This window comes from Somniosus microcephalus, chromosome 23, assembly GCF_052327205.1.
Source record: "Somniosus microcephalus isolate GS21.2 chromosome 23, FLI_Smic_1.0, whole genome shotgun sequence".
NCBI classification, from domain to species: Eukaryota; Metazoa; Chordata; class Chondrichthyes; order Squaliformes; family Somniosidae; genus Somniosus; species Somniosus microcephalus.
In genome coordinates, this window is record NC_141009.1 from 68,169,255 (window position 1) to 68,189,699 (window position 20,445).

Sequence of the window (20,445 nt, forward strand, 5' to 3'; positions counted from 1 at the left end):
GGGAGAAGGGGAAGTGCAAAGAGACCTGGGGGTCCTTGTGCACCAGTCGCTGAAGGTAAGCATGCAGGTGCAGCAGGTGGTTAAGAAGGCAAATGGTATGTTGGCCTTCGTAGCAAGAGGGTTCGAGTACAGGAACAGGGATGTCTTGCTGCAGTTGTACAGGTCCTTGGTGAGACCGCACCTTGAGTATTGTGTGCAGTTTTGGTCACCTTACCTGAGGAAGGACGTTCTTGCCATGGAGGGAGTGCAGCGAAGATTCACCAGGCTGATATCTGGGATGGCAAGAATGACGTATGAGGAGAGATTGTGTCGATTGGGCTTATACTCACTGGAGTTTAGAAGATTGAGAGGGGATCTCATCGAAACCTATAAAATTCTGTCAGGTCGGGACAGACTAGATGCAGGAAGGATGTTTCTGATGGCCGGGGAGTCCAGAACCAGGGGTCATAGTCTAAGGATAAGGGGTAAGCCATTTAGGACTGAAATGAGGAGGAATTTCTTCACCCAGAGAGTGGTGAACCTGTGGAATTCTCTGCCACAGAGGGCGGTGGAGGCCAGTTCATTAAATATATTCAAGAAAGAGTTGGATATATTTCTTGAGGCTAAAGGGATCAAGGGATATGGGGAAAAGGCAGGGACAGCGTACCGAATTTGGATGATCAGCCATGATCACATTGAATGGCGGAGCAGGCTCGAAGAGCCGAATGGCCTAATCCTGCTCCTATCTTCTATGTTTCTATGTTTCTATGAAACCGGCACTTCCATTGGGCCTATGGGTGAGTACCCCGTGCGTACTCACCTGTGAAGAGCCGAATTTCTGGGCCATAGCAAATGTGTAACAATTATTTTGTGCCCCGCTGCAATCCCCCTACACAGAGAAAGTTGAACAAACAGAAAACTGAAGATCCAGTGATTAGAAAACGAAGAAAGAATGAACTTGCATTCATACAGTGCCTTTCACAACCTCAGGACGTCCCAAAACGCTTCTCAGCCAATGGACTGCCTTTTACTTTGATGCAGCAGAAGCACTGTGTGAAGAGTGACCTTTCCAAATGGTCTGTGCTATCAGGTCACAGAGAGGGAGGAAGAGGTCACAGAAAGAATGGCTGACTGGCTCAGGAACCAAGTCTCAGTCCATGGTGAAGGCACAATCCTAGATCACACCTTACAACTGATCGCCAACTGCTCTATTATGGAACACTGCCTGCAGCCAGCAGTCTCTTCGCTCTTGCCGAGAGCCCGCAAGCATTATAAACCCTTCAGTCAAGCTGCACAATTTAAACCTTTTAAATCCGTTGCGTCCGCCAGCAAACTAACCTTATTTCGGTTGGTTTCTGATCACAAGGCACTTGCGTCCTTCTCTCACAGTTGGCTGTCTCTTGCTTTCCAACATTACAACAGTGACTATATAAGAACATAAGAATTAGGAGCAGGAGTAGGCCATACGACCCCTCGAGCCTGCTCCGCCATTCAATAAGGTCACAGCTGATCTTGGACCTCAACTCCACTTTCCCCATCTGATCCCCATATCCCTGGTTTCCCCATGAGTGCAAAATCTATCGATCTCAGCCTCAAAGACTCAGCATCCACAGCCCTTTGGGGCAGAGAGTTCCAAAGAGTCACAACCCTGAGTGAAGAAATTCCTCCTCATCTCAGTCTTAAATGACCGACCCCTTATCCTGAGACTGTGCCCCCTAGTTCTAGACTCCCCAGCCAGGGGAAACAATCTCTCAGCATCTACCCTGTCAATCCCGCTCAGAATCTTGTATGTTTCAATGAGATCACCTCTCATTCTTCTAAACTCCAGAGAGTATCGGCCCATTCTACACGATCGCTCCTCATAGGCCAACCATCTCATCCTAGCCATCAATCTAGTGAACCTTCGTTGCACTGCCTCCAAGGCAAGTATATCCTTCATCAGAAAAGGAGACCAAATCTGTGCCCAGTACTCCAGGTGTGGTCTCACCAAGGCCCTGTACAATTACAGCAAGACTTCCTCACTCTTATACTCCAACCCTCTTGCAATAAAGGCCAACAGGCCATTTGCCTTCCTAATTGCTGTACCTGCACGCTAACTGTGTTTCCTGTACGAGGACACCCAAATCCTTCTGAACACCAACATTTAATAGTTTCTCCCCATTTATAAAATATTCTGTTTTTCTATTCTTCCTACCAAAGTGAACAACCTCACATTTCCCCACATTATACTCCATCTGCCAACTTATTGCCCACTCACTTAACCTGCCTATATCCCTTTGCAGGTTCTTTGCATCCTCCTCACAACTTACTTTCCCACCTAGCTCTGTATCTTCTGCACTCAGTCCCTTAAAGTCATTAATATAGATTGTAAATAGCTGAGGCCCAAGCACTGATCCTTGCGAGAGTCAGTGCCTGTGGAACTGTACCCCACTGAGAGTCAGTGTCTGTGGAACTGTAGCCCAGTGAGACTCAGTGTCTGTGGAACTGTACCCCAGTGAGAGTCAGTGTCTGTGGAACTGTACCCCAGTGAGAGTCAGTGTTTGTGGAACTCTACCCCAGTGACAGTCAGTGTCTGTTGAACTGTACCCCAGTGAGAGTCAGTGTCTGTGGAACTGTACTCCAGTGAGAGTCAGTGTCTGTGGAACTGTACCCCAGTGAGAGTCAGTGTCTGTGGAACTCTATCCCAGTGAGAGTCAGTGTCTGTTGAACTGTACCCCAGTGAGAGTCAGTGTCTGTGGAACTGTACCCCAGTGAGAGTCAGTACCTGTGGAACTGTACCCCAGTGAGAGTCAGTGTCTGTTGAACTGTACCCCAGTGAGAGTCAGTGTCTGTGGAACTGTACCCCAGTGAGAGTCAGTACCTGTGGAACTGTACCCCAGTGAGAGTCAGTGTCTGTTGAACTGTACCCCAGTGAGAGTCAGTGTCTGTGGAACTGTACCCCAGTGAGAATCAGTGTCTGTTGAACTGTACCCCAGTGAGAGTCAGTGTCTGTGGAACTGTACCCCAGTGAGAGTCAGTGTGTGTGGAACTGTACCCCAGTGAGAGTCACTGTCTGTGGAACTGTACCCCAGTGAGAGTCAGTGTTTGTGGAACTCTACCCCAGTGAGAGTCAGTGTCTGTGGAACTGTACCCCAGTGAGAGTCAGTGTCTGTTGAACTGTACCCCAGTGAGAGTCAGTGTCTGTGGAACTGTACCCCAGTGAGAGTCAGTACCTGTGGAACTGTACCCCAAAGAGAGTCAGTGTCTGTTGAACTGTACCCCAGTGAGAGTCAGTGTCTGTGGAACTGTACCCCAGTGAGAGTCAGTGACTGTTGAACTGTACCCCAGTGAGAGTCAGTGTCCGTGGAACTGTACCCCAGTGAGAGTCAGTGCTGTGGAACTGTACCCCACTGAGAGTCAGTGTCTGTGGATCTGTACCCCAGTGAGAGTCAGTATCTGTGGAACTGTACCCCAGTGAGAGTCAGTGACTGTTGAACTGTACCCCAGTGAGAGTCAGTGTCCGTGGAACTGTACCCCAGTGAGAGTCAGTGCTGTGGAACTGTACCCCACTGAGAGTCAGTGTCTGTGGAACTGTACCCCAGTGAGAGTCAGTGTCTGTGGAACTGCACCCCAGTGAGAGTCAGTGTCTGTGGAACTGTACCCCAGTGAGAGTCAGTGTCTGTGGAACTGTACTCCAGTGAGAGTCAGTGTCTGTGGAACTGTACCCCAGTGAGAGTCAGTGTCTGTGGAACTCTACCCCAGTGAGAGTCAGTGTCTGTTGAACTGTACCCCAGTGAGAGTCAGTGTCTGTGGAACAGTACCCCAGTGAGAGTCAGTACCTGTGGAACTGTACCCCAGTGAGAGTCAGTGTCAGTTGAACTGTACCCCAGTGAGAGTCAGTGTCTGTGGAACTGTACCCCAGTGACAGTCAGTGTCTGTGGAACTGTACCCCAGTGAGAGTCAGTGTCTGTGGAACTGTACACCAGTGAGAGTCAGTACCTGTGGAACTGTACCCCAGTGAGAGTCAGTGTCTGTGGAACTCTATCCCAGTGAGAGTCAGTGTCTGTTGAACTGTACCCCAGTGAGAGTCAGTGTCTGTGGAACTGTACCCCAGTGAGAGTCAGTACCTGTGGAACTGTACCCCAGTGAGAGTCAGTGTCTGTTGAACTGTACCCCAGTGAGAGTCAGTGTCTGTGGAACTGTACCCCAGTGAGAGTCAGTACCTGTGGAACTGTACCCCAGTGAGAGTCAGTGTCTGTTGAACTGTACCCCAGTGAGAGTCAGTGTCTGTGGAACTGTACCCCAGTGAGAATCAGTGTCTGTTGAACTGTACCCCAGTGAGAGTCAGTGTCTGTGGAACTGTACCCCAGTGAGAGTCAGTGTGTGTGGAACTGTACCCCAGTGAGAGTCACTGTCTGTGGAACTGTACCCCAGTGAGAGTCAGTGTTTGTGGAACTCTACCCCAGTGAGAGTCAGTGTCTGTGGAACTGTACCCCAGTGAGAGTCAGTGTCTGTTGAACTGTACCCCAGTGAGAGTCAGTGTCTGTGGAACTGTACCCCAGTGAGAGTCAGTACCTGTGGAACTGTACCCCAAAGAGAGTCAGTGTCTGTTGAACTGTACCCCAGTGAGAGTCAGTGTCTGTGGAACTGTACCCCAGTGAGAGTCAGTGACTGTTGAACTGTACCCCAGTGAGAGTCAGTGTCCGTGGAACTGTACCCCAGTGAGAGTCAGTGCTGTGGAACTGTACCCCACTGAGAGTCAGTGTCTGTGGATCTGTACCCCAGTGAGAGTCAGTATCTGTGGAACTGTACCCCAGTGAGAGTCAGTGACTGTTGAACTGTACCCCAGTGAGAGTCAGTGTCCGTGGAACTGTACCCCAGTGAGAGTCAGTGCTGTGGAACTGTACCCCACTGAGAGTCAGTGTCTGTGGAACTGTACCCCAGTGAGAGTCAGTGTCTGTGGAACTGCACCCCAGTGAGAGTCAGTGTCTGTGGAACTGTACCCCAGTGAGAGTCAGTGTCTGTGGAACTGTACTCCAGTGAGAGTCAGTGTCTGTGGAACTGTACCCCAGTGAGAGTCAGTGTCTGTGGAACTCTACCCCAGTGAGAGTCAGTGTCTGTTGAACTGTACCCCAGTGAGAGTCAGTGTCTGTGGAACAGTACCCCAGTGAGAGTCAGTACCTGTGGAACTGTACCCCAGTGAGAGTCAGTGTCAGTTGAACTGTACCCCAGTGAGAGTCAGTGTCTGTGGAACTGTACCCCAGTGACAGTCAGTGTCTGTGGAACTGTACCCCAGTGAGAGTCAGTGTCTGTGGAACTGTACACCAGTGAGAGTCAGTACCTGTGGAACTGTACCCCAGTGAGAGTCAGTGTCTGTGAAACTGTACCCCAGTGAGAGTCATTGCCTGTGGAACTGTACCCCAGTGAGAGTCAGTGTCTGTGGAACTGTACCCCAGTGAGAGTCAGTGTTTGTGGAACTCTAACCCAGTGAGAGTCAGTGTCTGTGGAACTGTACCCCAGTGAGAGTCAGTGTCTGTGGAACTGTACCCCAGTGAGAGTCAGTGTCTGTGGAACTGTACTCCAGTGAGAGTCAGTGTCTGTGGAACTGTACCCCAGGGAGAGTCAGTGTCTGTGGAACTGTACCCCAGCGAGAGTCAGTGTCTGTGGAACTGTACCCCAATGAGAGTCAGTGCCTGTGGAACTGTACCCCAGTGAGAGTCAGTATCTGTGGAACTGTACCCCAGTGAGAGTCAGTGAATGTTGAACTGTACCCCAGTGAGAGTCAGTGTCCGTGGAACTGTACCCCAGTCAGAGTCAGTGCCTGTGGAACTGTACCCCACTGAGAGTCAGTGTCTGTGGAACTGTACCCCAGTGAGAGTCAGTGTCTGTGGAACTGTACCCCAGTGAGAGTCAGTGCCTGTGGAACTGTACCCCAGTGAGAGTCAGTGTCTGTGGAACTGTACCCCAGTGAGAGTCAGTATCTGTGGAACTCTACCCCAGTGAGAGTCAGTGACTGTTGAACTGTACCCCAGTGAGAGTCAGTGTCTGTGGAACTGTACCCCAGTGAGAGTCAGTGTCTGTGGAACTGTACCCCAGTGAGAGTCAGTGTCTGTGGAACTGTACCCCAGTGAGAGTCAGTGTCTGTGGAACTGTACTCCAGTGAGAGTCAGTGTCTGTGGAACTGTACCCCAGTGAGAGTCAGTGTCTGTGGAACTGTACCCCAGTGAGAGTCAGTGTCTGTGGAACTGTACCCCAGTGAGAGTCAGTGTCTGTGGAACTGTACTCCAGTGAGAGTCAGTGTCTGTGGAACTGTACCCCAGTGAGAGTCAGTGTCTGTGGAACTGTACCCCAGTGAGAGTCAGTGTCTGTGGAACTGTACCCCAGTGAGAGTCAGTGCCTGTGGAACTGTACCCCAGTGAGAGTCAGTGTCTGTGGAACTGTACCCCAGTGAGAGTCAGTGTCTGTGGAACTGTACCCCAGTGAGAGTCAGTGCCTGTGGAACTGTACCCCAGTGAGAGTCAGTGTTTGTGGAACTGTACCCCAGTGAGAGTCAGTATCTGTGGAACTGTACCCCAGTGAGAGTCAGTGACTGTTGAACTGTACCCCAGTGAGAGTCAGTGCCCATGGAACTGTACCCCACTGAGAGTCAGTGCCTGTGGAACTGTACCCCACTGAGAGTCAGTGTCTGTGGAACTGTACCCCAGTGAGAGTCAGTGTCTGTGGAACTGTACCCCAGTGAGAGTCAGTGTCTGTGGAACTGTACTCCAGTGAGAGTCAGTGTCTGTGGAACTGTACCCCAGTGAGAGTCAGTGTTTGTGGAACTCTAACCCAGTGAGAGTCAGTGTCTGTGGAACTGTACCCCAGTGAGAGTCAGTGTCTGTTGAACTGTACCCCAGTGAGAGTCAGTGTCTGTGGAACTGTACCCCAGTGAGAGTCAGTGTCTGTTGAACTGTACCCCAGTGAGAGTCAGTGTCTGTGGAACTGTACCCCAGTGAGAGTCAGTGTCTGTGGAACTGTACCCCAGTGAGAGTCAGTGTCTGTTGAACTGTACCCCAGTGAGAGTCAGTGTCTGTGGAACTGTACCCCAGTGAGAGTCAGTGTCTGTGCAACTGTACCCCAGTGAGAGTCAGTGTCTGTGGAACTGTACCCCAGTGAGAGTCAGTACCTGTGGAACTGTACCCCAGTGAGAATCAGTGTCTGTGGAACTGTACCCCAGTGAGAGTCAGTATCTGTGGAACTTTACCCCAGTGAGAGTCAGTGACTGTTGAACTGTACCCCAGTGAGAGTCAGTGTCCGTGGAACTGTACCTCAGTGAGAGTCAGTGCCTGTGGAACTGTACCCCACTGAGAGTCAGTGTCCGTGGAACTGTACCCCAGTGAGAGTCAGTGCCTGTGGAACTGTACCCCAGAGAGTCAGTGTCTGTGGAACTGTACCCCAGTGAGAGTCAGTGTCTGTGGAACTGTACCCCAGTGAGAGTCAGTGTCTGTGGAACTGTACCCCAGTGAGAGTCAGTGTCTGTGGAACTGTACTCCAGTGAGAGTCAGTGTCTGTGGAACTGTACCCCAGTGAGAGTCAGTGTCTGTGGAACTGTACCCCAGTGAGAGTCAGTGTCTGTGGAACTGTACCCCAGTGAGAGTCAGTGTGGGTGGAACTGTACCCCAGTGAGAGTCAGTGTCTGTGGAACTGTACCCCAGCGAGAGTCAGTGTCTGTGGAACTGTACCCCAGTGAGAGTCAGTGCCCGTGGAACTGTACCCCAGTGAGAGTCAGTGTCCGTGGAACTGTACCCCAGTGAGAGTCAGTGCCTGTGGAACTGTACCCCACTGAGAGTCAGTGTCTGTGGAACTGTACCCTAGTGAGAGTCAGTGTCTGTGGAACTGTACCCCAGTGAGAGTCAGTGTCTGTGGAACTGTACCCCAGTGAGAGTCAGTGTCTGTGGAACTGTACTCCAGTGAGAGTCAGTGTCTGTGGAACTGTACCCCAGTGAGAGTCAGTGCCTGTGGAACTGTACCCCAGTGAGAGTCAGTGTCTGTGGAACTGTACCCCAGTGAGAGTCAGTGTCTGTGGAACTGTATCCCAGTGAGAGTCAGTGTCTGTGGAACTGTACCCCAGTGAGAGTCAGTGTCTGTGGAACTGTACCCCAGTGAGAGTCAGTGTCTGTTGAACTGTACCCCAGTGAGAGTCAGTGTCTGTGGAACTGTACCCCAGTGAGAGTCAGTGTCTGTGCAACTGTACCCCAGTGAGAGTCAGTGTCTGTGGAACTGTACCCCAGTGAGAGTCAGTGTCTGTGGAACTGTACCCCAGTGAGAGTCAGTGCCTGTGGAACTGTACCCCAGGCGGTGCCTTCAGTGTAATGTCCTGATGAAACTTGGGCAAGAAGTACTCTTGGTGTTTGACACTGGAAGAGTGCCATGTTTGCAACAGATCAACAGGTGAGGCAATGTTTCCCAGCAGTACAAACAAAGCCATGCAAAGAAATTGCAGCCATTGCCTAAAACACAAATAACGCGTGGGCTTCACAGCCCGTTAATCAACAATCCAAGTGAACTTTCTCTTTTATCCTTCACGTTCTCACAAACCTGCTCCCGCATTCCAGATTTTCTGATTTTATTTCAGTTTTCCACCATCTCAGGTATTTCTTTTTATCGCTTGCATTCCAGCCGGCCCCGGAGCGTCCTGTATCGGGCCCACTGGTCCCGGAGCATCCAGTACCGGACCCACTGGCCCCAGAGCATCGAGTACCGGGCTCACTGGTCCCGGAGCATCCAGTACCGGGCTCACTGGTCCCAGAGCATCCAGTACCGGATCCACTGGTCCCGGAGAGCCCTGTCGCGACCCACTGGTCCCGGAGCAACCAGTACCGGGCTCACTGGTCCCAGAGCATCCAGTACCGGATCCACTGGTCCCGGAGAGCCCTGTAGCGGACCCACTGGTCCCAGAGCATCGAGTACCGGGCTCACTGGTCCCAGAGCATCGAGTACCGGGCTCACTGGTCCCAGAGCATCCAGTACCGGATCCACTGGTCCCGGAGAGCCCTGTAGCGGACCCACTGGTCCCAGAGCATCCAGTACCGGATCCACTGGTCCCGGAGAGCCCTGTAGCGGATCCACTGGTCCCGGAGAGCCCTGTAGCGGGCCCACTTGTCCCGGAGAGCCCTGTAGCGGGCCCACTGGTCCCGGAGAGCCCTGTAGCGGACCCACTGGTCCCGGAGAGCCCTGTAGCGGACCCACTGGTCCCGGAGAGCCCTGTAGCGGACCCACTGGTCCCGGAGAGCCCTGTAGCGGACCCACTGGTCCCGGAGAGCCCTGTAGCGGACCCACTGGTCCCGGAGAGCCCTGTAGCGGACCCACTGGTCCCGGAGAGCCCTGTAGCGGACCCACTGGTCCCGGAGAGCCCTGTAGCGGACCCACTGGTCCCGGAGAGCCCTGTAGCGGACCCACTGGTCCCGGAGAGCCCTGTAGCGGACCCACTGGTCCCGGAGGGCCCTGTAGCGGACCCACTGGTCTCGGAGAGCCCTGTAGCGGACCCACTGGTCCCGGAGAGCCCTGTAGCGGACCCACTGGTCCCGGAGAGCCCTGTAGCGGACCCACTGGTCCCGCAGAGCCCTGTAGCGGACCCACTGGTCCCGCAGAGCCCTGTAGCGGACCCACTGGTCCCGCAGAGCCCTGTAGCGGACCCACTGGTCCCGCAGAGCCCTGTAGCGGACTGATAGAATTCTCCATTAAGATGGAGAGTGAACTAGTTGACTCAGAGACTAGGGTCCTGAATTTAAATAAAGGAAACTATGATGGTATGAGGCACGAATTGGCTAGGATGGATTGGGGAATGTTACTTAAAGGGTTGACGGTGGATAGGCAATGGCAAACATTTAAAGATCACATGGATGAACTACAGAATTTTGTTCATCTTGGTTTGGCATAAAAATAAAACAAAAAGTGACTCAACCGTGGCTAACAAGGGAAATTAGGGACAGCATAAGATCCAAGGAGAGGACATATAAATTGGCCAGAAAAAGCAGCAAACCTGAGGATTGTGAGCAGTTTAGGATTCAACAAAGGAGGACAAAGGGATTAATTAAGAGGGGGAAAATAGAGTATGAGAGTAAGATTGCAGGGAACATAAAAACTGACTGTAAAAGCTTCTATAGATATGTGAAGAGAAAAAGATTGGTGAAGTCAAGCGTAGGTCCTTGCAGTCAGAATCAGGGGAATTCATAATGGGGAACATTATATACATACTTTGGTTCTGTCTTCACAAAGGAGGACACAAATAACCTCCCAGAGATGTCGGGGAACATGGGGTCTAATGAGAGGGAGGAACTGAAAGAAATCAGTATTTGTAGGGAAATGGTGTTGGGGAAATTGACGGGATTGAAGGCCGATAAATCCCCAGGGCCTGATAATCTACAGCCCAGGGTACTTAAGGAAGTGGCCCTAGAAATAGTAGATGCATTGCTGGCCATCTTCCAAAATTCTATAGACTCTGGAACAGTGCCCATGGATTGGAGGGTAGCTAATGTTACCCCACTATTCAAAAAAGGTGGTAGAGAGAAAACGGGGAATTATAGACCGGTAAGCCTAACATCGGTAGTGGGGAAAATGCTAGAGTCTATTATAAAAGATGTAATAGCAGAGCACTTAGAAAACAGTGACAGGATCGGACAAAGTCAACATGGATTTACAAAAGGTAAATCGTGCTTGACTAATCTACTGGAATTTTTTGAGGATGTAACTGGTAGAATAGATAAGGGAGAACCAGTGGATGTGGTGTATTTGGACTTTCAGAAGGCTTTCGATAAGGTCCCGCATAAGAGATTAGCGTGTAAAGTTAAAGCACATGGGATTGGGGGTAAGGTACTGACTTGGATAGAGAACTGGTTGGCGGACAGGAAGCAAAGAGTTGGAATAAACGGGTCCTTTTCCAAGTGGCAGTCAGTGACTAGTGGGGTCCCGCAGGGATCGGTGCTAGGACCCCAGCTATTCACAATATATATAAATGATCTAGACGAAGGAACTAGATGTAATATCTCCAAGTTTGCAGACGACACAAAGCTGGGTGGGTGTGTGTGCTGTGAGGAAGATGCTGAGAAACTCCAGTATGATTTGGACACGTTGGGTGATTGGGCAGATGCAGTATAATGTGGATAAATGTGAGGTTATCCACTTCGGTGGCAAAAACAGGAAGACAGATTGTCTGAACGGCAATAGATTGGGAAAAGGGGAAGTGCAACAAGGCCTGGGTGTCCTTGTGCACCAGTCGCTGAAGGTAAGCATGCAGGTGCAGCAGGCGGTTAAGGCGGCAAATGGTATGTTGGCCTTCATAGCGAGAGGATTCGAGTACAGGAGCAAGGAAGTCTTGCTGCAGCTGTACAGGGCCTTGGTGAGACCACACCTGGAGTTTTGTGTGCAGTTTTGCTCGCCTTATCTGAGGAAGGATGTTCTTGCCATGGAGAGAGTGCAGCGAAGATTCACCAGACTGATACCACGGATGGCAGGAATTACTTATGAGGAGAGATTGGGTCAATTGGGCTTATACTCGCTGGAGTTTCGAAGAATGAGAGAGGATCTCATTGAAACTTACAAAATTCTAACAGGACTAGACAGACTAGATGCAGGAAGGATGTTCCCGATGGCGGGGGAGTCCAGAACCAGGGGTCACAGTCTAAGGATAAGGGGTAAGCCATTTAGGACTGAGATGAGGAGGAATTTCTTCACCCATGAGAGTGTGAACCTGTGGAATTCTCTACCACAGAAGGCAGTTGAGGCCAATTCATTAAATATATTCAAGGAGTTAGATATATTTCTTGAGCTAAAGGGATCAAGGGATATGGGGAGAAGGCAGGGACAGGGTACTGAATTTGGATGATCAGCCATGATCTCATTAAACGGCGGAACAGGCTCGCGTGGCCGAATGGCCTACTCCTGCTCCTATCTTCTATGTTTCTATGTTTCTATGACTGGGTCCAGAGAGCCTTGTAGCACTGACTGGGCCCAGAGAGCCCTGTAGCACTGACTGGGCCCAGAGCGCCCTGTAGCACTGACTGGGCCCAGAGAGCCCTGTAGCACTGACTGGGCCCAGAGAGCCCTGTAGCACTGACTGGGCCCAGAGAGCCCTGTAGCACTGACTGGGCCCAGAGAGCACTGACTGGGCCCAGAGAGCCCTGTAGCACTGACTGGGCCCAGAGAGCCCTGTAGCACTGACTGGGCCCAGAGAGCCCTGTAGCACTGACTGGGCCCAGAGCGCCCTGTAGCACTGACTGAGCCCAGAGAGCCCTGTAGCACTGACTGGGCCCAGAGAGCCCTGTAGCACTGACTGGGCCCAGAGAGCCCTGTAGCACTGACTGGGCCCAGAGAGCCCTGTAGCACTGACTGGGCCCAGAGAGCCCTGTAGCACTGACTGGGCCCAGAGAGCCCTGTAGCACTGACTGGGCCCAGAGAGCCCTGTAGCACTGACTGGGCCCAGAGAGCCCTGTAGCACTGACTGGGCCCAGAGAGCCCTGTAGCACTGACTGGGCCCAGAGAGCCCTGTAGCACTGACTGGGCCCAGAGAGCCCTGTAGCACTGACTGGGCCCAGAGAGCCCTGTAGCACTGACTGGGCCCAGAGAGCCCTGTAGCACTGACTGGGCCCAGAGAGCCTTGTAGCACTGACTGGGCCCAGAGAGCCCTGTAGCACTGACTGGGCCCAGAGAGCCTTGTAGCACTGACTGGGCCCAGAGAGCATTGTAGCACTGACTGGGCCCAGAGAGCCCTGTAGCACTGACTGGGCCCAGAGAGCCTTGTAGCACTGACTGGGCCCAGAGAGCCCTGTAGCACTGACTGGGCCCAGAGAGCCCTGTAGCCAACAGTGCAGCATCTCCTCCTCACCATGTAGGGAGCAGCTAGTTCTGTCAGAATGTGGAATACTCCCTCACAGGGCAGTGTCAGTGCTGATTTACAAATTTGAGACTCAAGCCTTTCAATGGCAAGTGTTACAGACTTAACACGGCAGGTGTGTGAGGCCCGAGATGTGACAAGTGTGCGGGTACTCACCATTACTGGTGGGTGCCACTCCTCAGCAAGGCACGCTGTTTTGCAATATCAGACTTTTCAGCCCACTGAGCTCACACAAGCTGCACTCTCACTCTCAGTACATGGCATTCCGCCACTTTCACCACCGCTTCAGCATCAAATCACTCAACTCCATTTCAGCATGACAGGGGAGGGGGAAGAGCAGATCTTCCTGGGGTCATGCAGCTTGGCAGCTCAATATGGATCGTGTCATCAGAACCAACTGTTTGACTTACTACCTCATAATATAATCACTCTCCTCTGTCCCTCACCCATCCGCCACTTCCCCAAACCCCCCCATCCCTTCACCCCACCCGCCCCTCGACCGTTCACCCCACACTTCCACCGACGCTTCACCCCACCTTCCCCCCCGACCCTTCACCACACCCTCCACCCGGCCCGCGACTCTTCACCCGGCCCTCGACCCTTCACCCTCCCCCCGGCCCTCGACCCTTCACCCTCCCCCCGGCCCTCGCCCCTTCACCCGGCCCTCGACCCTTCGCCCTCCCCCCGGCCCTTCCCCCCCGCAGCCTCCCCTCGACCCTTCCCCCCCACCCGCCCCTCGACCCCTCCCCTCACCCTTGCCCCCACCCTCCCCCCGACCCTTGCTCCCACCCTCCCCTCGACCCTTGCCCCCACCCTCCCCTCGACCCTTGCCCCAACCATCCCGCGACCCTTGCCCCCACCCTCCCCTCGACCCTTGCCCCCACCATCCCGCGACCCTTGCCCCCACCCTCCCCTCGACCCTTGCCCCCACCCTCCCCTCGACCCTCGCCCCCACCATCCCCCGACCCTCGCCCCCACCCTCCCCTCGACCCTCGCCCCCACCCTCCCCTCGACCCTCGCCCCCACCCTCCCCTCGACCCTCGCCCCCACCCTCCCCTCGACCCTCGCCCCCACCCTCCCCCCGACCCTCGCCCCCACCCTCCCCCCGACCCTCGCCCCCACCCTCCCCCCGACCCTCGCCCCCACCCTCCCCCCGACCCTCGCCCCCACCCTCCCCCCGACCCTCGCCCCCACCCTCGCCCCCGACCCTCGCCCCCACCCTCGCCCCCGACCCTCGCCCCCACCCTCCCCCCGACCCTCGCCCCCACCCTCCCCCCGACCCCGCCCTCCCCCCGACCCCGCCCTCCCCTCGACCCCGCCCTCCCCCCGCCCTCCACTCGACCCCGCCCTCCCCCCGCCCTCCCCTCGACCCTTGCCCCCACCCTCCCCTCGACCCTTGCCCCCACCCTCCCCTCGACCCTTGCCCCCACCCTCCCCTCGACCCTTGCCCCCACCCTCCCCTCGACCCTTGCCCCCACCCTCCCCTCGACCCTTGCCCCCACCCTCTCCCCTCGACCCTTGCCCCCACCCTCTCCCCTCGACCCTTGCCCCCACCCTCCCCCCCGACCCTTGCCCCCACCCTCCCCCCGACCCTTGCCCCCACCCTCCCCCCGACCCTTGCCCCCACCCTCCCCCCGACCCTCGCCCCCACCCTCGCCCCCGACCCTCGCCCCCACCCTCGCCCCCGACCCTCGCCCCCACCCTCCCCCCGACCCTCGCCCCCACCCTCCCCCCGACCCCGCCCTCCCCCCGACCCCGCCCTCCCCTCGACCCCGCCCTCCCCCCGCCCTCCACTCGACCCCGCCCTCCCCCCGCCCTCCCCTCGACCCTTGCCCCCACCCTCCCCTCGACCCTTGCCCCCACCCTCCCCTCGACCCTTGCCCCCACCCTCCCCTCGACCCTTGCCCCCACCCTCCCCTCGACCCTTGCCCCCACCCTCCCCTCGACCCTTGCCCCCACCCTCTCCCCTCGACCCTTGCCCCCACCCTCTCCCCTCGACCCTTGCCCCCACCCTCCCCTCGACCCTTGCCCCCACCCTCCCCCCGACCCTTGCCCCCACCCTCCCCCCGACCCTTGCCCCCACCCTCCCCCCGACCCTTGCCCCCACCCTCCCCCCGACCCTTGCCCCCACCCTCCCCCCGACCCTTGCCCCCACCCTCCCCCCGACCCTTGCCCCCACCCTCCCCCCGACCCTTGCCCCCACCCTCCCCCGACCCTTGCCCCCACCCTCCCCCCGACCCTTGCCCCCACCCTCCCCCCGACCCTTGCCCCCACCCTCCCCCCGGCCCTTGCCCCACCCTCCCCCCGACCCTTGCCCCCACCCTCCCCCCGACCCTTGCCCCCACCCTCCCCCCGACCCTTGCCCCCACCCTCCCCTCGACCCTTGCCCCCACCCTCCCCTCGACCCTTGCCCCCACCCTCCCCTCGACCCTTGCCCCCACCCTCCCCTCGACCCTTGCCCCCACCCTCCCCTCGACCCTTGCCCCCACCCTCCCCTCGACCCTTGCCCCCACCCTCCCCTCGACCCTTGCCCCCACCCTCCCCTCGACCCTTGCCCCCACCCTCTCCCCTCGACCCTTGCCCCCACCCTCTCCCCTCGACCCTTGCCCCCACCCTCTCCCCTCGACCCTTGCCCCCACCCTCCCCCCGACCCTTGCCCCCACCCTCCCCCCGACCCTTGCCCCCACCCTCCCCACGACCCTTGCCCCCACCCTCCCCTCGACCCTTGCCCCCACCCTCCCCTCGACCCTTGCCCCCACCCTCCCCTCGACCCTTGCCCCCACCCTCCCCTCGACCCTTGCCCCACCCTCCCCTCGACCCTTGCCCCCACCCTCCCCTCGACCCTTGCCCCCACCCTCTCCCCTCAATCCCGCACAAACCTCTCAGCAAATGAGACATTCCACAGGTGCGTCTGACCTCACCCCCGCCAGTTTGTGGGCTAAAACAGAGCTGGTTTAACTGCAGCTACAGCACAGGGGTATCGGAGATTATCAATTGGTTATAACATGGCTGCCAGGAACAGTCACCTTTGCAGCTGGTTAGAGGTCCTGTTGTTGTTTGTCTCTCAAGGACTTCAAGTTCATCAGATGTGAGGCCAGGTACCTGTAAGAGTACACAGACAGGGTGGGCATAAAACCGCAGCACCATGTGCCTCAGCTTGAGCCAACACAACACCCACCCAGGCATTGCTCAACACTGTGCACAGTGACTGAACAACAGGCCAAGGATCACATCGCTCCAGCACAGGCATTGCTCAGCACTGTGCACAGTGACTGAACAACAGGCCAAGGATCACATCGCTCCAGCACAGGCATTGCTCAACACTGTGCACAGTGACTGAACAACAGGCCAAGGATCACATCGCTCCAGCACAGGCATTGCTCAACACTGTGCACAGTGACTGAACAACAGGCCAAGGGTCACATCGCTCCAGCACAGGCATTGCTCAACACTGTGCACAGTGACTGAACAACAGGCCAAGGATCACATCGCTCCAGCACAGGCATTGCTCAGCACTGTGCACAGTGACTGAACAACAGGCCAAGGGTCACATCGCTCCAGCACAGGCATTGCTCAACACTGTGCACAGTGACTGAACAACAGGCCAAGGATCACAACACTCCAGCACAGGCATTGCTCAGCACTGTGCACAGTGACTGAACAACAGGCCAAGGGTCACATCGCTCCAGCACAGGCATTGCTCAACACTGTGCACAGTGACTGAACAACAGGCCAAGGGTCACATCGCACCAGCACAGGCATTGCTCAGCACTGTGCACAGTGACTGAACAACAGGCCAAGGGTCACAACACTCCAGCATGGGATTTAGACCAGGTGCAGGAAAAGTGCCCGAGTATATGGAGGGACATCGTGCTTGACTAATCTACTGGAATTTTTTGAGGATGAAACTGGTAAAATAGATAAGGGAGAACCAGTGGATGTGGTGTATTTGGACTTTCAGAAGGCTTTCGATAAGGTCCCGCATAAGAGATTAGCATGTAAAGTTAAGGCACATGGGATTGGGGGCAAGGTACTGACTTGGATAGAGAACTGGTTGGCAGACAGAAAGCAAAGAGTTGGAATAAACGGCTCTTTTTCCGAGTGGCAGGCAGTGACTAGTGGGGTACCGCAGGGATCGGTCCTAGGACCCCAGCTATTCACAATATATATTAATGATCTAGACGAGGGAACTAGATGTAATATCTCCAAATTTGCAGACGACACAAAGCTGGGTGGGCGTGTGTGCTGTGAGGAGGATGCAGAGAAACTCCAGGATGATTTGGACATGTTGGGTGATTGGGCAGAAGCATGGCAAATGCAATAGAACGTGGATAAATGCGAGGTTATCCACTTTGGTGTCAAAAACAGGAAGGCAGATTATTATCTGAATGGCAATAGATTGGGAGAAGGGGAAGTGCAACGAGACCTGGGTGTTCTTGTGTACCAGTCGCTGAAGGTAAGCATGCAGGTGCAGCAGGCGGTTAAGAAGGCAAATGGTATGTTGGCCTTCGTAGCGAGAGGGTTTGTGTACAGGAATAAGGATGTCTTGCTGCAGTTGTACAGGGCCTTGGTGAGACCACATCTTGAGTATTGTGTGCAGTTTTGGTCGCCTTATCTGAGGAAGAATGTTCTTGCCATGGAAGGAGTTCAGCGAAGATTCACCAGGCTGATACCTGGGATGGCAGGAATGATGTACGAGGAGAGATTGGGTCGATTGGGCTTGTACTCGCTGGAGTTTAGAAGAATGAGAGGGGATCTCATTGAAACTTATAAAATTCTGACAGGACTGGACAGACTAGATGCAGGAAGGATGTTCCCGATGGCGGAGGAGTCCAGAACCAGGGGTCACAGTCTAAGGATAAGGGGTAGGCCATTTAGGACAGAAATGAGGAGGAATTTCTTCACCCAGAGAGTGGTGAACCTGTGGAATTCTCTACCACAGAAGGCAGTAGAGGCCAATTCATTAAATATATTCAAGAAGGAGTTGGATATATTTCTCAAGGCTAAAGGGATCAAGGGGTATGGGGAGAAAGCAGGGACAGGGTACTGAGTTTGGATGATCAGCCATGATCGCATTGAATGGCGGAGCAGGCTCGAGGGGCCGAATAGCCTACTCCTGCTCCTATCTTCTATGTTTCTATGAATGTGAGGGGCAACTGCACACAGCTCCAGAGAATCACAGCCCCAGTTAAAGCTGCTGCTCACAGAGCTCACCGAGTGTTCCCGGGAATATTTGATGCTCTGACATTATCCCACACTGCATCACACGCAACCCCAGCAAATGTACTTAAGCGATAACTGACCATTGCTCAGAAGACAGGCAGACTGCATCACTACATTTCACAAGAGAATTCAATACACGTTTCCCCTGGTCTCCCACAGACACTGACTCTCACTGGGGAACAGTTCCACAGACACTGACTCTCACTGGGGTACAGTTCCACAGACACTGACTCTCACTGGGGTACAGTTCCACAGGTACTGACTCTCACTGGGGTACAGTTCAACAGACACTGACTCTCACTGGGGTACAGTTCCACAGACACTGACTCTCACTGGGGTACAGTTCCACAAACACTGACTCTCACTGGGATACAGTTCCACAGACACTGACTCTCACTGGGGTACAGTTCCACAGACACTGACTCTCACTGGGGTACAGTTCCACAGACACTGACTCTCACTGGGGTACAGTTCAACAGACACTGACTCTCACTGGGGTACAGTTCCACAGACACCGACTCTCACTGGGATACAGTTCCACAGACACTGACTCTCACTGGGTTACAGTTCCACAAACACTGACTCTCACTGGGGTACAGTTCCACAGACACTGACTCTCACTGGGGTACAGTTCCACAGACACTGACTCTCACTGGGGTACAGTTCCACAGACACTGACTCTCACTGGGGAACAGTTCCACAGACTCTCACTGGGGTACAGTTCCACAGACACTGACTCTCACTGGGGTACAGTTCCACAGACACTGACTCTCACTGGGGTACAGTTCCACAGACACTGACTCTCACTGGGGTACAGTTCCACAGACACTGACTCTCACTGGGGTACAGTTCCACAGACACTGACTCTCACTGGGGTACAGTTCCACAGACACTGACTCTCACTGGGGTACAGTTCCACAGACTCTCACTGGGGTACAGTTCCACAGACACTGACTCTCACTGGGGTACAGTTCCACAGACTCTCACTGGGGTACAGTTCCACAGACACTGACTCTCACTGGGGTACAGTTCCACAGACACTGACTCTCACTGGGGTACAGTTCCACAGACACTGACTCTCACTGGGGTACAGTTCCACACACACTGACTCTCACTGGGGTACAGTTCCACAGACACTGACTCTCACTGGGGTACAGTTCCACAGACACTGACTCTCACTGGGGTACAGTTCCACAGACACTGACTCTCACTGGGGTACAGTTTCACAGACACTGACTCTCACTGGGGTACAGTTTCACAGACACTGACTCTCACTGGGGTACAGTTCCACAGATGCTGACTCTCACTGGGGTACAGTTCCACAGACACTGACTCTCACTGGGGTTCAGTTCCACAGACACTGACTCTCACTGGGGTACAGTTCCACAGACACTGACTCTCACTGGGGTACAGTTCCACAGACACTGACTCTCACTGGGGTACAGTTCCACAGACACTGACTCTCACTGGGGTACAGTTCCACAGACCCTAATCCCCTCTCTCACCTACGTCATGTTGTAGCAGTGTCTCCCCAGTAAACTCCACAGGATATCAACCGGCGAGAATCAGTTCCGTGCCGGAATGCTCGACCAGCGTGCTACATCCGGTTCAGTGCGGACGCCACCTTGGTGAGGGAGTCTGAACAGCTCACGTCCGGTCACCATCTTAGTGAGGGAGACGTTTCAGAGAACGTACGGTCGGCATCTTGGTGCGGGACACGTTTCAGCGAACGTCCGCTCGCCATCTTAGTGAGGGAGACGTTTCAGAGAACGTACTGTCGCCATCTTGGTGAGGGACACGTTTCAGCGAACTTACTGTCACCATCTTGGTGAGGCAGACGGTGCTGAGAACTTGTGGAAGCCAACTTGGTGATGGGGAAGCTTCAGGGGGCGTGCGGGCGCCATGTTGGTGAGGGATCTGACAGGAGGGCGCGCAAATCGGGGACTGGAGAGTTGGTGGCCGAGTGCTCACTGCTCCCGAGGGCCGCGCAGGGCTGAATAAAATTGCTGGTAACATAGGTGACAAAGGCAGGTTTTAATGAGGTTTTCAGCAGCAGATGAACTAAAGCAGGGGCGATGTTATGGAGGTTGAAATAGTGATGGCGCAGGGCAGCTCAACTCGAGGTCGAATAGGATGCGGAGGTTACAGACAGTCTGAGGCAGTGGTCAGGGAGAGGGATGGAGTCTGGAGAAGAGTTTCGACCTGAAACGTTAACTCTGTTTCAATCTCCACGGATGTTACCTGACCTGCTGAGTTTTTCCAGCTTTTTCTGTTGTGTCCTCAAAAGGGTGGAGGGCTGCGAGGTGTTTGTTGCTGATCCAGGAGGGGACTAAACCTTGCTTTAAATCCTCCAGATTGCTGCGGCCCTCGCCCAGCAACCATGCTTCGTACAG

The 20,445-nt window shown here is 54.8% G+C and overlaps 1 protein-coding gene across 1 annotated transcript in view; it reads right to left on the reverse strand.

The window, feature by feature from the left end:
- Positions 1-19,733, reverse strand: part of LOC147101936 (exonuclease mut-7 homolog) — a 360,516-nt gene extending 340,783 nt beyond the window's left edge. The window contains exon 1 of the mRNA XM_085965159.1: positions 19,558-19,733. The gene's annotated coding sequence lies outside the window, so the exon portion shown is untranslated. The remainder of the gene's footprint in view (positions 1-19,557) is intronic.
- Between the last annotated feature and the right edge of the window lie 712 nt (positions 19,734-20,445).